The 16,873-nt window shown below is 37.4% G+C and overlaps 1 protein-coding gene across 6 annotated transcripts in view; it reads right to left on the bottom strand.

Moving 5' to 3' along the window:
• Window positions 1–16,873, bottom strand: part of LRFN5 (leucine rich repeat and fibronectin type III domain containing 5) — a 312,634-nt gene that overhangs the window by 155,632 nt on the left and 140,129 nt on the right. For 4 of the 6 annotated variants that reach the window (XR_004057363.1, XM_030930917.1, XM_030930914.1 and 1 more), the window contains one exon: window positions 5,525–5,700. The exons of the other annotated variants lie outside the window; for them this stretch is intronic. The gene's annotated coding sequence lies outside the window, so the exon portion shown is untranslated. The remainder of the gene's footprint in view (window positions 1–5,524; window positions 5,701–16,873) is intronic. 6 annotated transcript variants of the gene reach the window in all.

Raw genomic sequence — 16,873 nt, forward strand, 5'->3', positions numbered from 1 at the left:
CATAACATAACAAGTCTAATTTGCTCTAACTTTTGATATCATTGAAACTAATTGAACTCAATTCATATAACCAGATAAGCATTCATAGGTAGCATATTGCTTTTGTCCTATTGATGATCTTTATTTTGTATCTGTATGTTTTTAAGGATCATATTTTATGGGATGGTTTTAGGCAGTGAAGCATAAACCTAAATATATTAAACATGAAAAAATATCTATCAGATTTGATATGGTTTGGATGTTTGTCTCCTTTCAAACTTATGTTGCAACATAATCCCCAGTCTTGGAGGTGAAGCCTAGTGGGAGGTGTTTGGATCATGAGGGTGGATTTCTCACGAATGACTTAGTGCTATCTCCTTGGTGATGAGTGAGTTCTCAGTTAGTTCATGCAAGATCTGGTTGTTTAAAAAGATGTGGCATCTCCCCCCTCACTCTCTTGTTCCCACTATCATCATGTGACCTGCTGGGTCCTGCTTTGCCTTCTGCCATGACAGTAAGCTTCCTGAGGCCCTCACCAAAATGAGATGCTGACACCATACTTCCTACAGCCTAGAGAATCATGAGCCAATTAATCCTTTTTTCTTTATAAATTTTCTAGCCCGAGACATTTCTTTATGGTGATACAAAAATGAACTAACACAGATAATTGGTATTAAGTAGTGGGGTGTTGCTATAAAGATAACTGAAAATGTGAAAGTGGCTTTGGAATGGGATGTCAGGCAGGGTTTGGGAGACTTTGGAGATCTCTGAAGACAGAAAGATGAGGGAAAGTTTAGAATTCTTAGAGACCGTTAAATGGTTTTGACCAAAATGCTGACAGAGATATGGATGGTGAAGACCACACTGACAAGGTCTCTGATGGAAATGAGGAAGTTACTGGGAAATAAAGTAAAGGTCTTCCTTGTTACACCCTAGCAAATAACTGGGCTGGATTGCATCCAGGTCCTAGGGATCTGTGAAAGTTGATAATTCAGAGTGATGACTTAGGGTATCTGGTAGAAACAATTTCTAAGCAGCAGAACGTTCAAGAAGTGACACGGCTCCTTCTAACAGCCTAAATTATATACAGGAGCAAAGAAATGATTTACAGTTGGAACTTATATTTTAAAGGGAAGCAGAGGATAAAGGTTTGGAAAATTTGCAAACTGGGCAGTGACAGAGAAAGAATATAAACAACCGATGAAGCAACCATGTGCTAGAGAGGCGTGCATGACCAGAAGGAAGCCATGTGTTAAAATCCAAGACAATGGGAAAAATGCCTTGAAGGCATTTCAGAGATTTTCAAGACTGGGCCTGCTCCAAGAAACCATTCTATTCTCCTGGGCCTCTGGGCAAGGATATCTATTACCAGAGGCCCAGGAGAATAGAATGATTTCAGGGGCCAGGCCTAGGGCCCCACTGCCCTGAGCAGCCTTGAGATATTGCTCCCCATATACTCCAGCTATGTCATGGCTCAAAGGGGACCAAGTACAGCTCAAGCCACAGCTCCAGAAGGCACAAGCCATAAGCCTTGGTGGTTTCCACATGGTGTTAAGTCTGCAAGAGTGAAGGGGGCTGGGTGGCTACCACCTAGATTTCAGAGGATATATAGGAAAGCCTGGGTGCCCAAGCAGAAGCTTGCCACAGGAGTGGAGCTCCTCACAGAGAAACTACCAGGGCAAGCTGAGGGGAAATTATGGAATTGGAGCCCCCATACAGAGTCTCCACCAGGACACTGCCTAGTGGAGATGTTGGAAAGAAACCACTGTCCTTCAGACCCCAGAGTGGTAGATTCACTGGTAGCTTAAGCCCTCTGCCCAGAAAAACCATAAACATACAACTGCAACCTGTGAGAGCAGCTATGTGAGCTGTGTCCTACAAAGCCACAGGCACAGGGCTACCCAAGTCCTTGGGAGTCCATCCTTCACAACATGATGTGGAAACTGAAGTCAAGGATTATGTTGGAGCTTTAAGATTTAATGCCTGCCCTGCTGGGTTTCAGAGTTGTATGAGGTCTATTGCCCCTTTCTTTTTGCCAATTTCTCCCTTTTGGACTGGTAAAGCTTAGCCAATGCCAGTAGCATCATTGTATTTTGGGACTAAATAACTCATTTTGATTTTACAGGCTCATAGGTGGAAGGAGATGAGTCTCAGATGAGACTTAGGACCTTAGACTTAATGTTGGAATGATTAAACACTCTTGGGGCTTGTTGGAAAGTGATGATTGTCTTTTGCAATCTGAGAAGAACATGTGATTTGGGGGGGCCAGGGATGGAATGACAAGGTTTGGATGATTATCCCCTCCAAATCTCTTATTACAATGTAATCACCGATATAGGAGGTGAGGCCTAGTGAGAAGTATTACAGCATGGGGGTAGATACCTCATGAATGGCTCCTTGGTGATGAGTAAATTCCTGGTCAGTTAGTTCATGTGAGATCTGGTTGTTAAAAAGAGTGTAGCACTTCCCACTTTCTCTCCTGCTCCCACTCTCTCCATGTCATGTGCCTGCTCCCCCTTTGCCTTCTGTCATAATGATTACCTTCCTAAAGGGCTCACCAGAAGCAGATGTTGGCAACATGCTTCCTGTACAGCCAGCAGAACCATGAGCCAGTTAAATCTCTTTTCTTTCTAAATTACCCAGCCTTGGGTATTTCCTTATAATGATGCAAAAATGGACTAACACATGGTTGAAGAAATAGACAAATGAAAAATGTACTCATACATAGTAATGGTATGGTATACATAGCAAATAAATTAATGTTTAGTAAAGAGTACTACAAATTGTCAAATGATAATATGTTGCCCATTATTATGATAGCTAGTTAAGCCACTTTCAAATAATGTCATAAAAGATGATAATTTATACACTTTAAATATAAGGGAGTTCATTTCAGAAAAATAAAGCACCCCTTAAATGTTATGTATTTAATGCCACTAAGGATACCTTAATAGTTAAAAGAAATATTAGCTTTGTAAAATGATTATCATCATTATGGGTATAGTAAATTATCTTTATATATATACACACATATGTACATATATACATACACACACATGCACATAAATACACACACATACATACTTATGTGTTTTCAAAAGCATGTGCCTACAGGCACATTTGCTGTTAAGACATTATTCATTGTTTAATTTCATCAATACTTTTGTCAAGTGAGAACGAATAGAGAAACAGACAAAAGTACTCTTCTACTATCCAAGGCCAACTGGAAATGCCAGAGTGAGAAAAATAATCATAATAGCAACCATTACCACCTCAGCTGTCCTCCTTAATCACAAGTGGATATTCCATTGCAACATTATTCTACTACTACTACCCCATTCACTGTTTCACTCTAAGAAAGTTCCTGGTATTCCATTTATTTTTAAAGGGATTTTAATGGATGTCCTATGAATTTTCAATGAGCTATTTGAAGTTGGACAACCCTAATTAGGAATGTGTTTACTTTACGCTTTATTTATTTATTTTTTTCAGAGTGATTAGTTTCATGCAAGACTTTAACCTAATGTTACTCCAAAGAAAAAATAGAGAACATGAGGTACTACTTCTACACACTAATGGACTGCTAATTTAAAAAAAACGAATCAAGCATTAACTTGGAAGAGTCTTTTGCAATATATAAATTATTTCTGGTTTGCCTTTTATTTCCACATTAGTTAAGAAAATCCTTTGGCCTTGATTTTAGCAATTAGTAAATGAAAATGTGTTTGACTTTACTTCGTTTTGGGATTTATACTAGAGAATCTGTCAGTAAATACAGTTCCTTTGCTAACAGCTTTCGTAAAGTAAAAGCTTTTATCTAGAAAAAGTCTTGCCAGTGGAAGACAACACACACAAAAAATTATTAATTAACTAATTGTTTGGGCAAATAAAATCTCTGGAGTTTCTTGTGGGGTTGCCATAAAGAAACAAACCATTTTTACATTTTCACAGTCACCTCAGGCTTGGACAGTGTCCTCTGTCTCCTTAAGAAAATGCACAGCACAGAAAATTTAGAATGCATTCCTCAAATTGTTTCATTTAATGGAAAGCTAAAGAAGCAAAGCAACAAAAGCAATTTCTAAAATAAATGAATACATTATGTACAAAAGGAATACCAGGTAATAAAATATAGGAAGAAGAAACCTACACGAAAATCATGTTTGGAATGAATCTGCATACTCAGACTCATCATTTTACACTACCATCACAGTTATAATCAATTAACTTCAATATAATCTAGATATATTATTTTTGTATGTCTTAAAACTAGTCCTTCTACACCACCTTGAGCATACTGGCAACAACATACTGGCTGCCTATTTTAAATGTTATATAATTAGATACATCACCATTCACATATAAATTCTTAACTATAGTTTTTCTGTTCTTCTAGTAACATATGCATTTATGTTGCATATTGACATGTAATATGTTGCAAAATAAAAGTGGGTTCATTAAGTATCTCTTACCTGTTCACTTCAAGAAAATTTTAATTGCCAAGCATCCAATCACTGACAGTTTCAGCTATATCAAACTTTTGCTCTATATAAAAGTGCACCTACAATTAATTTTCTGTGCAGTGACATTGTGATGTAAATATATCGCCAAGAGCAACAAAAAGTGTCTACATCAAGTATTTAGGAGAAGAAAAAAAAAAGCCTCAAACGTAAAGTTAAACTAGAAACATGGCAAAACAACAGACTCCTAAGTATGAACCAGGAAAACCTGAACTTTTCCTGAGACTCTTTATTTTCAAATCCTATGGTCATAAATAATCTTTTAACTAATACATTTACCTGATTTACCTGGAAGTTAGAAAGCCCACACATAAATCTATGGCGGGGAATTTGTTTTGTGGTGGTATGCAGTACATTGTGTTGTTCATTTTACAGATTCTTCATGTCCCCTGATTTCAATTCATTTCCCTATATATGATTTTCATTTTCTTCTGTTTTTTTAGTATGTACGTTTAAAGGTTGGCATAAACTCTCCTTGAATGACCCAGATAACATATCATTCAATAAACCAACCAATCAGGAAAACTGCTCTTTCTAGCACCAGTACATTGCCCTTCATACAGCACTAGACATCAAAGCCATGGAAACAGCACTTATTTTTTAAAATTTAGAAAACCAGAAATTGTATTCCACTTGCATAGTTTATGAGCCAAGCAAATTTGATAAAATATTTGGTCATTTTGAATCTTTGTATTCATTTGCAAACATTGTTATTTTAATCTATTCCTTGTCCAGGCCTTAAAGTTGTAAGTATAAATTATGATAATGCATGTGAAACACAAATCCTGAAAAAAGAAATCAGAAAATTCCACAAGGATATAGGTTATCAACACAAAAAGTGGAAGACATTGCATCTCCAGAAAAACACGACTCAAAAAAAAAAAAAAAAAAAAAAAAAAAAAAAAACAAGATAATCAGTGATGAATAATACAAGGTTTAATTTGTATGTAAGTTAGCAAGATTTTGTTTTCCTCCCTTAAGTGTTTTAAACCCACTGACAATGATTGAACTGAATGCAATTAACTTACTTCTGGAGCCTGAAGAGTTCCTCACGGCTGTGAAGGAGTCAGCACTCTGCCTGGCTGCTGCAGAAGACGGACAGAGTGAAAGCATCTCCAAAGCTGATTTCAGAGGATGGTGTCAAAAGATGAGTGCTGGGCTGCTACATATCTTCTCAACACCTGGCTGAATGGTTACAGGGATTCTTCAAAGGAGGCAAGCACAAAAAAAGAGTGTATCAAAAAATGCTTATAAAGTATCCTTGAAAAACATAGTGGCTGTTAACTGGGTGATCAATCTCAAACTACAGCAGGACTATCATGCAATATGATTTAAATATATTTGCATAATAAAGCTTTCCAATGGAATGTGCAACATACTGTGATTTCAGTAAATATATTAGCATTCTCCTTTCCTTTCTGAAACTGGGGATAATTTAAATAATCTTAAGCTGCATAGTTCAATTTCATCATATTTAAATTAATTCAACTAGCAGTCTAATGTTAAAACACTGCATAAGTTAACATATATTTAAGCATCACCTACTATTTACGAGGTATATGACACTTAGGATATGGCGGTGAATGAACCTGAAAAACCCCTATCCTGATTAAGCTAATAGTCTTATGTTGTTTTTCCCGTATTTTTTTCAATAGAGAAAATCTGTCTATTGCAACCTATATGTCTATGAAAGAAATACATAGGCATGCCATTTACATTTTAACTTTATGTCAGCAGATTACTGATTTCTACTTCTTTTTGAGGTTTTCATGTCACTCTAAAGAATAGTTAACTTGGCTCTATGAGACACGATGTTTAACTTTCTTTCTTGTAAGGTCTATGTAATAGTACCAATTGATATTCAACCACTGATATTTTTAATGCAGAAACAGGCTGAGTTTTTAAAATGTTCTTGAAATTAACAAAAGCATTGTAATTTTACTTTAACTATGACTTATTTTGTCTGAGGAAAAGAAAGGCAGAAATAATGAAATTCCTAAGCATAATAATATAAAACACATCTAAGATGAAACAGCAACTTGAGTTTAGCTAATTATTTCTGCTGCCTTCACTTGTAAAGATATATGAATGATCTTATAGAGTCAAAATTTAAAGAAGTGATGATATTGTCTTAAGATAATCAATAATTAGGAATTTATTTAAAGAGGAAAATTAAGCTATTGCTTAATTTAATACTGAAATGGTCAGAAATACTAAAATCAATGCACAGATTAATTGTACGATTAAATAAAAAGTAAATTATAGCTTATATATTTCAATTATTTATCTGAATCTGTCAATCAATGCTGTGTCTTTTTGAAATTTATGTTTACTACAGCATTTTAGAATAACTGGGACATACCACATACACACATATGAATATAAATCAATCATTTGACAACTACGTTGGTACAGCAATTGTTTGCCCTTTCATTTATTTCCTTCCACGAATATATTTTAAGCTAATTTTCACATTCATATATGCATGATAAAAATATCAGAAATCCAGTAGTACATCTCCCTCCAAAGTAAGATATCCCCCTCGCAGAAAACCAATTTCACATTTTAGAACATTCTTTCAGAAACAGTTTGTGTGTGTATGTATGTGTGTGCGTGTGTATATTTTTGTACATATATCAGAATACTTTGCTCTGTTGTGCCCCTGTTTTTTGTTTGTTCGTTTGTTTGTTTTTCTGAGACGGAGTCTCGCTCTGTAGCCCAGACTGGAGGGTAGCGGCGCGATCTTGGCTCACTGCAAGCTCCGCCTCCCAGGTTCATGCAATTCTCCTGCCTCAGCCTCCCGAGTAGCTGGGACTACAGGTACCCGCCAGCACGCCCGGCTCATTTTTTTGTATTTTTAGTAGAGACGGGATTTCACCGTGTTAGCCAGAATGGTCTCAATCTCCTGACCTAGTGATCCGCCCGTCTCGACCTCCCAAAGTGCTGGGATTACCCGCGTGAGCCACCGCGCCCGGCCTGTGCCCTGTGTCTTTAACATCTTGAAGAACATTCCATTTCTGTCTTCTAGCATGAATCCATTCATTCTAGCAGTGCACATCTACCATAAGCATAATCCGTTCTTAAAGTATCTTAACTGAAAAGTACGCCTTTCTGGGATTTTGTTGTTACAAAAATAATATTCATATGTATATATTCTGCACACATGTTACTAAATACAGGCACAATATATTGCTAAATAACTTGTTTTGGTTAAAACACCTCATTGTCCCTATAGCTCTGATCATGTTTCTTTCTTTGTAGTAAATGTGCAGTATAAAAAAAAATCTGAATTCTGTAATTACATTTTATATTATTTCATTATGGTAGCGAAATATAAAGGCCTCATAATATCATCCTAACTCCCCCTAAAACATACTGTTGACCAACAGTATGTCTCTGTCTTCATTTTAGCATAAGAAGCACAGTAACAGCTGAAATTCCTACTTAAATTCTAATTTCCCAGAGAAAATTTATTGTCTATATGGTCACATAACTAATGAGAACAGCATTTCCTTTTTTTGTAATAATACCTGTATTAAGACTTACTATGTTCCAGCTACCATAAAACATGTGTTAAAAAATTCTCTTAAGAATCGAATGAGGTAAACACATATTGCCATTTTAGTGCTACAAAAATGCAAGGACAGAGAAGGATCAAGTAACCTTGGGCAAGGTCATACAGATAAATAGCAAAGTGAGGACTCTCACCTAGGGCTATCTCACTCTATGAAATGTCTTATATCTCATAATGTAAGTGAATTTTCAGAAAATCAATAAGGGTTCTATATTAAAGTAAGGTGTTTTTTTTAGCCCATATATTTTGGTCAATGCAATGACTAAAGTGAGAAAGTTCAGATTTGAGATTCTAATACTACATTTTCTAGTGTTACCATACAAAGATTTTTTTTTCTTAATATTATGTTGAAATGGAACATCCTATAAAAAATTAAGGTCAATTTCTTAGTTCCAAGTTGTTACTATCTTTGCATAGTCTTAGAAAATTCAGCAACTATTATTGTTTATGTATATGTATTTCCAAGAAGCATAGTTCTCCTAACAATTATTGTGGATGATGTATTAGTCTGTTCTCATGCTGCTAATAAAGACATAACTGAGACTGGGTAATTTATAAAGGAAAAGCATTTAATGGACTCAGTTCCATATGGCTGGGGAGGACTCACAATCATGTCAGAGGATCAAGGAAGAGGAAAGGGACGTCTTACATGGCGGCAGGCAAGAGGGCATGTGCAGGGGAACTCCCCTTTATAAAATCATTAGATCTTATGAGACTTATTCGCTATCACCAGAACAGCCTGGGAACGACCTGCCCCCATGATTCAATTCCTTCCCTCCGTGTCCCTCCCATGGAACGACACATGGGCATTACTGAAGCTACAATTCAAAATGAGATTTGGGTGAGGACAAAGCCAAAACACATAAGGTGCCAATACTAAACTCAGAAAGAACTTAGAAAACATGGGCAAAGTTCTAGAAGTTATTAGAAAATATGTATTTAAAAGTGAGAATCATTATCTCCTCCAGCACCCAATGATACTTTCTTATCCTCTAGGATATCTATACTAAGTGTTCATCAACTGCCTGAACACATACATTGGTAAGAGCCTTAAAATCAACAAAGGTAGGACTCTAAAGTCTTCTAGACCAAGGCTGAAATCACAACTACGACCACATTACCATTTTTCTCTTTCAAAATGAAAACAGTTACAAAAAGTTGTAATTATTTGAAGATACAATGTATGTGAAAGTACTAATCATAATACCTCATACATTATAGGCATTGCAACAATTTTGTTACCCTTAGAAAATCTTCCTAAACTTGCCCTAAGTTTTGACCCATTGAAAACTCTTGACATATCTGAAGACACCAGAATATCATCTCACATATTCCCTTCATTTTAAATATTCATAACGTTTGAAAAATTATGAATCCATTAAATGGTATCATTTCCAATCACTTCTCCCTAGAATTCTTAATAGTATGAAATAAACAAGGAATGAGTTGTTCTACATTTGTCTTTAGTTACATTCACTTTGTGTCAAAAATGGTTAAAAAATAAACAGCCAAATGTTTTGGCCCACATGATGCAAAAACCAGCTGTTTTAAAATATATAAATAATTGAATCATGTCATTGCAGTTCATTCAATTACTTATTTATAATTATGTAATAATATATTGACACAAAATAGCCATTATTTTTATGGGACTACTCCAAAACTGAGGTTATAAGATAGGGATTGCTATTTTATTAAAACAAATGACTTGAAAAATAATTTGGGACACAAGCAAAAAATTGAAAATTACTTCATATTAATAAGTTTGTTAAAGCATAATTATTCAGAAATTCATATAAACACTATTATTAAAACATGCTTGCCTCACCATTAATATTGCTAAACCTACTTTAAAAATTAAATTAGAGGCAATGATTGAATATGAAAATGCATTTGTTATTGGAAAAAATGTAGCACCATATCCTTGGCTATAGGAAAACTTTTACAAATTATTGCACATGTCCAAGATCATATGACAAATAAATTAATACACTACTAGAGCATTTATTGCTTAATGTAAATGTCACATTGTAAATGAAAACAACTAATCATTCCTTTCCTCTAATAGCAAGAGTTCAGCAGTTAAATAAAACATAAACCTTGCTGAACTAAAAATTGTATTACTGCATTTGTAATATCTTGTTAACAACTAACAGAAAATAACATTAAGGGATACTGTATTTCAGTATTTCAGTAAGCTACAACTTAGGTGAAGGTTTTTTTTTTTTTTTTTTTTTTTTTTTTCAGGGTGTGAAGACAGAAGGTGGGTAGAGGTTGTGCTTGCTTTTCATTGTTTTTAAAGAAATGACTCATTCACTATGTTTCATAGTAATAGTTTAAAATATGAGATTCTCACCAGATACAAAAGCAGAGATGCTAAATTAATAACTGATTCAGTGAAAACCAAAACATATTATTACAAATTTAATTTAATTAAAAAGTTTCTGTTTATTAGATAGTGGTTGTAAAATTTCCATGCAAAATAAACAAAAGAAATGTAAAACCAGGCCCAGATGAAGACCCCAGAGCTATCAAAATACTTTTACTTGCACAACAATATTTTGTCAAATGATAGAATCAAAACAATCCAAAGTAATAACAAAAATACTTCAAATAATGATTTCACAATTTAATATTATTCTTCTAAAATTTTTCTTGACATTTATCAGAAACTCAAAGGGCTATAAACTTTCTTTTTCCCTGAAGACAACTTTAGCACATCTTCATCCCTTGGTGAAATGAGAGAGTCCTTTGATTTCATTTGCTAGCTCATGGTCTGCTCTGACAATGTAAATGTCAGGCTTACTCTGTTCTTTGGACCATATGGAAAAACAAAACACCACATTCTTGTTGTTCTTAATGGTGTGGTAAAAGTCAGCAGACAGATAGTATGGTCAAACTAATATGTATATCAGTTTAGCTCTTTGGTAATGATCTTTTCCAATTAAAACAGAATATTGATTTGTGTCTATCAACAGAATAATTATCATTTTTTTATCCACATACGATATTTCCTTCTTTATTCCCTTATTCCCTTCTTTCCTTTTTCCTGTATCCCCCATTTCTTCCCTCCCTCCCTCTCTCCTTTCCTTCCTTCCTCTTTCTCCTGTCTCCCTCCCTCTCTCTTTTTCCCTTCAGTAACTCTTAACAACTTAAACCTTTTGTCCATTAGTATTTAAATGGTTATACTACATACATCACAGTGTCACTGTGAATGTTATTTGATATATCACATACATGCATACACCTGTGTATACACATGCACCCACGTACCGCAACCTGAAAAAAAAAGTTTTATGTAAATCAATATTTTATCTATTTCAACTTTGACCTGTTTTTTTGACCTCTTTCCACTCCTTCCATGAGGAGCCCAATATAGGTTCATATCAGGATGAGGTGGCAAGTCTTTATTAGTCCAAATGGACATTGGGGCTTACTGTTAACATCATTTTAGCTGATTATTGGATAATAGCAAATCTCTGTGTTACTGTATTCCTGGATGTTTTATCTCCATCTGATCCCTAACCATTTTGTTCTATAATATAATCCCCTTATTTAGATCCTTTGTATCTACTAGTTTTCACTTTCCCTCTTTCTCTCCCCTCCTCTGTGTCCCTTCCCTTCCTGTTTCCTCTTTCTTCTCTCTATCCTTCCCTGATTCCCTTCTTTCCTTCCTCCCTCCCACCCTCTCTCATCCTTCGTTTATTCCTTCCTTCCTCCAAGACCTCCTCCTTTGCATGTTAAATCAGAAATTATTTCATAAAGAAACCATAATACTGAACATTTCATAAACATACAAATTTTTAAAACCCCAATTCAGCAGAATTTCAAAACATTTATATTACATTATGTCTTCTCTTTAGCGTTCTGATTCATGTGTAAATTTGTAGAAGCCAGATCAATTTTTTCATGTGCAAATGAGAAAGTGCATGCTCCATTTGTTTATTAATATTCATAATACAAGTAATACATGAGTACATTATTCTTTTAAAATTAGACATAACAGAAGCAAGGCACAGTGACACATGCCTGTAATTGCAGCTGCTTTGGAAAGCTGAGGTGGGAAGACAGCTTGAACCCAGTAGAACAAGCCCAGCCTATGCAACATAGTAAGACCCTATATCTAAAAATTAAGAAATAAATGTGGAGAAGGGGCGGAGCAAGATGGCCGAATAGGAACAACTCCAGTCTCCAACTCCCAGCGCGAGCGACACAGAAGACCGGTGATTTCTGCATTTTCAACTGAGGTACTGGGGTCATCTCACTAGGGAGTGCCGGACAATCGGTGCTGGTCAGCTGCTGCAGCCTGACCAGCGAGAGCTGAAGCAGGGCGAGGCATCGCCTCACCTGGAAGCGCAAGGGGGAAGGGGATCCGTTTTCCTAGCCAGGGGAACTGAGACACACAACACCTGGAAAATCGGGTAACTCCCACCCCAATACTGCGCTGTAAGCATACAGGCATTCCAGGAGAATATATACCACACCTGGCCGGGAGGGTCCCACGCCCACGAAGCCTCCCTCACTGCTAACACAGCAGTCTGCCGCGATCTATCCGCAAGGCAGCAGCGAGGCTGGGGGAGGGGCGCCCGCCATTGCTGAGGCTTAAGTAGGTAAACAAAGCCGCTGGGAAGCTCGAACTGGGTGGAGCTCACAGCAGCTCAAGGAAGCCTGCCTGTCTCTGTAGTCTCCACCTCTGGGGACAGCGCACAGCTGAAGACCAACAGGGGAAGTAGCGGGAGCCGGTGCAGACGCGAACGACTCTGTCTGACAGCTTTGGGGAGAGCCGCGGATCTCCCAACGCGGAGGTTGAGATCTGAGAAGGGACAGACTGCCTGCTCAGGTGTGTCCCTGACCCCTGAGTAGCCTAGCTGGGAGAAATCCCCCACTAGGGGCAGTCTGACACCCCACACCTCACAGGGTGGAGTACACCCCTGAGAGGACACTTCCAAAGGAAGAATCAGACAGGTACACTCGCTGTTCAGCAATATTCTATCTTCGGCAACCTCTGCTGCTGATACCCAGGCAAACAGGGTCTGGAGTGGACCTCAAGCAATCTCCAACAGACCAACAGAGAGTCCTTCTGACTGTCAGAAGGAAAACTATCAAACAGGAAGGACACCTATACCAAAACCCCATCAGTTCGTCACCACCATCAAAGACCAGAGACAGATAAAACCACAAAGATGGGGAAGAAGCAGGGCAGAAAAGCTGGAAATTCAAAAAATAAGAGCGCATCTCCCCCTGCAAAGGAGCGCAGCCCATCACCAGCAACGGATCAAAGCTGGTCAGAGAATGACTTGGACGAGAGGAGAGAAGAAGGCTTCAGTCCATCAAACTTATCAGAGCTAAAGGAGGAATTACGTACCCAGCGCAAAGAAACTAAAAATCTTGAGAAAAGAGTGGAAGAATTGACAGCTAGACTCATTAATGCAGAGAAGATCATAAACGAAATGACAGAGATGAAAACCATGACACGAGAAATACGTGACAAATGCACAAGCTTCAGTAACCGACTCGATCAACTGGAAGAAAGAGTATCAGCGATTGAAGATCAAATGAATGAAATGAAGCGAGAAGAGAAACCAAAAGAAAAAAGAAGAAAAAGAAATGAGCAAAGCCTGCAAGAAGTATGGGATTACGTAAAAAGACCAAATCTACGTCTGATTGGGGTGCCTGAAAGTGAGGGGGAAAATGGAACCAAGTTGGAAAACACTCTTCAGGATATCATCCAGGAGAACTTCCCCAATCTAGTAGGGCAGGCCAACATTCAAATTCAGGAAATACAGAGAACGCCACAAAGATACTCCTCCAGAAGAGCAACTCCAAGACACATAATTGCCAGATTCACCAAAGTTGAAATGAAGGAAAAAATCTTAAGGGCAGCCAGAGAGAAAGGTCGGGTCACCCACAAAGGGAAGCCCATCAGACTAACAGCAGATCTCTCGGCAGAAACTCTACAAGCCAGAAGAGAGTGGGGGCCAATATTCAACGTTCTTAAAGAAAAGAATTTTAAACCCAGAATTTCATATCCAGCCAAACTAAGTTTCATAAGTGAAGGAGAAATAAAATCCTTTACAGATAAGCAAATGCTTAGAGATTTTGTCACCACCAGGCCTGCCTTACAAGAGACCCTGAAGGAAGCCCTAAACATGGAAAGGAACAACCGGTACCAGCCATCGCAAAAACTTGGCAAAATGTAAAGACCATCGAGGCTAGGAAGAAACTGCATCAACTAACGAGCAAAATAACCAGTTAATATCATAATGGCAGGATCAAGTTCACACATAACAATATTAACCTTAAATGTTAATGGACTAAATGCTCCAATTAAAAGACACAGACTGGCAAACTGGATAAAGAGTCAAGACCCATCAGTCTGCTGTATTCAGGAGACCCATCTCACATGCAGAGACATACATAGGCTCAAAATAAAGGGATGGAGGAAGATCTACCAAGCAAATGGAGAACAAAAAAAAGCAGGGGTTGCAATCCTAGTCTCTGATAAAACAGACTTTAAACCATCAAAGATCAAAAGAGACAAAGAAGGCCATTACATAATGGTAAAGGGATCAATTCAACAGGAAGAGCTAACTCTCCTAAATATATATGCACCCAATACAGGAGCCCCCAGATTCATAAAGCAAGTCCTTAGAGACTTACAAAGAGACTTAGACTCCCATACAATAATAATGGGGGACTTCAACACTCCGCTGTCAACATTAGACAGATCAACGAGACAGAAAGTTAACAAGGATATCCAGGAATTGAACTCATCTCTGCACCAAGCGGACCTAATAGACATCTATAGAACTCTCCACCCCAAATCAACAGAATATACATTCTTCTCAGCACCACATCGCACTTATTCCAAAATTGACCACATAATTGGAAGTAAAGTACTCCTCAGCAAATGTAAAAGAACAGAAATTATAACAAACTGTCTCTCAGACCACAGTGCAATCAAACTAGAACTCAGGACTAAGAAACTCAATCAAAACCGCTCAACTACATGGAAACTGAACAACCTGCTCCTGAATGACTACTGGGTACATAACGAAATGAAAGCGGAAATAAAGATGTTCTTTGAAACCAATGAGAACAAAGATACAACATACCAGAATCTCTGGGACACATTTAAAGCAGTGTGTAGAGGGAAATTTATAGCACTAAATGCCCACGAGAGAAAGCAGGAAAGATCTAAAATTGACACTCTAACATCACAATTAAAAGAACTAGAGAGGCAAGAGCAATCACATTCAAAAGCTAGCAGAAGGCAAGAAATAACTAAGATCAGAGCAGAACTGAAGGAGATAGAGACACAAAAAACCCTCCAAAAAATCAATGAATCCAGGAGTTGGTTTTTTGAAAAGATCAACAAAATTGACAGACCGCTAGCAAGGCTAATAAAGAAAAAAAGAGAGAGGAATCAAATAGATGCAATAAAAAATGATAAAGGGGATATCACCACTGACCCCACAGAAATACAAACTACCATCAGAGAATACTATAAACGCCTCTACGCAAATCAACTAGAAAATCTAGAAGAAATGGATAATTTCCTGGACACTTACACTCTCCCAAGGCTAAACCAGGAAGAAGTTGAATCCCTGAATAGACCAATAGCAGGCTCTGAAATTGAGGCAACAATTAATAGCCTACCCACCAAAAAAAGTCCAGGACCAGATGGATTCACAGCTGAATTCTACCAGAGGTACAAGGAGGAGCTGGTACCATTCCTTCTGAAACTATTCCAATCAATAGAAAAAGAGGGAATCCTCCCTAACTCATTTTATGAGGCCAACATCATCCTGATACCAAAGCCTGGCAGAGACACAACAAAAAAAGAGAATTTTAGACCAATATCCCTGATGAACATTGATGCAAAAATCCTCAATAAAATACTGGCAAACCGGATTCAGCAGCACATCAAAAAGCTTATCCACCATGATCAAGTGGGCTTCATCCCTGGGATGCAAGGCTGGTTCAACATTCGCAAATCAATAAACGTAATCCAGCATATAAACAGAACCAAAGACAAGAACCACATGATTGTCTCAATAGATGCAGAAAAGGCTTTTGACAAAATTCAACAGCCCTTCATGCTAAAAACGCTCAATAAATTCGGTATTGATGGAACGTACCTCAAAATAATAAGAGCTATTTATGACAAACCCACAGCTAATATCATACTGAATGGGCAAAAACTGGAAAAATTCCCTTTGAAAACTGGCACAAGACAGGGATGCCCTCTCTCACCACTCCTATTCAACATAGTGTTGGAAGTTCTGGCTAGGGCAATCAGGCAAGAGAAAGAAATCAAGGGTATCCAGTTAGGAAAAGAAGAAGTCAAATTGTCCCTGTTTGCAGATGACATGATTGTATATTTAGAAAACCCCATCGTCTCAGCCCAAAATCTCCTTAAGCTGATAAGCAACTTCAGCAAAGTCTCAGGATACAAAATTAATGTGCAAAAATCACAAGCATTCTTATACACCAGCAACAGACAAGCAGAGAGCCAAATCAGGAATGAACTTCCATTCACAATTGCTTCAAAGAGAATAAAATACCTAGGAATCCAGCTTACAAGGGATGTCAAGGACCTCTTCAAGGAGAACTACAAACCACTGCTCAGTGAAATCAAAGAGGACACAAACAAATGGAAGAACATACCATGCTCATGGATAGGAAGAATCAATATCGTGAAAATGGCCATACTCCCCAAGGTTATTTATAGATTCAATGCCATCCCCATCAAGCTACCAATGACTTTCTTCACGGAATTGGAAAAAACTGCTTTAAAGTT

Source organism: Rhinopithecus roxellana, chromosome 5, assembly GCF_007565055.1.
Source record: "Rhinopithecus roxellana isolate Shanxi Qingling chromosome 5, ASM756505v1, whole genome shotgun sequence".
Lineage (NCBI taxonomy): Eukaryota > Metazoa > Chordata > Mammalia > Primates > Cercopithecidae > Rhinopithecus > Rhinopithecus roxellana.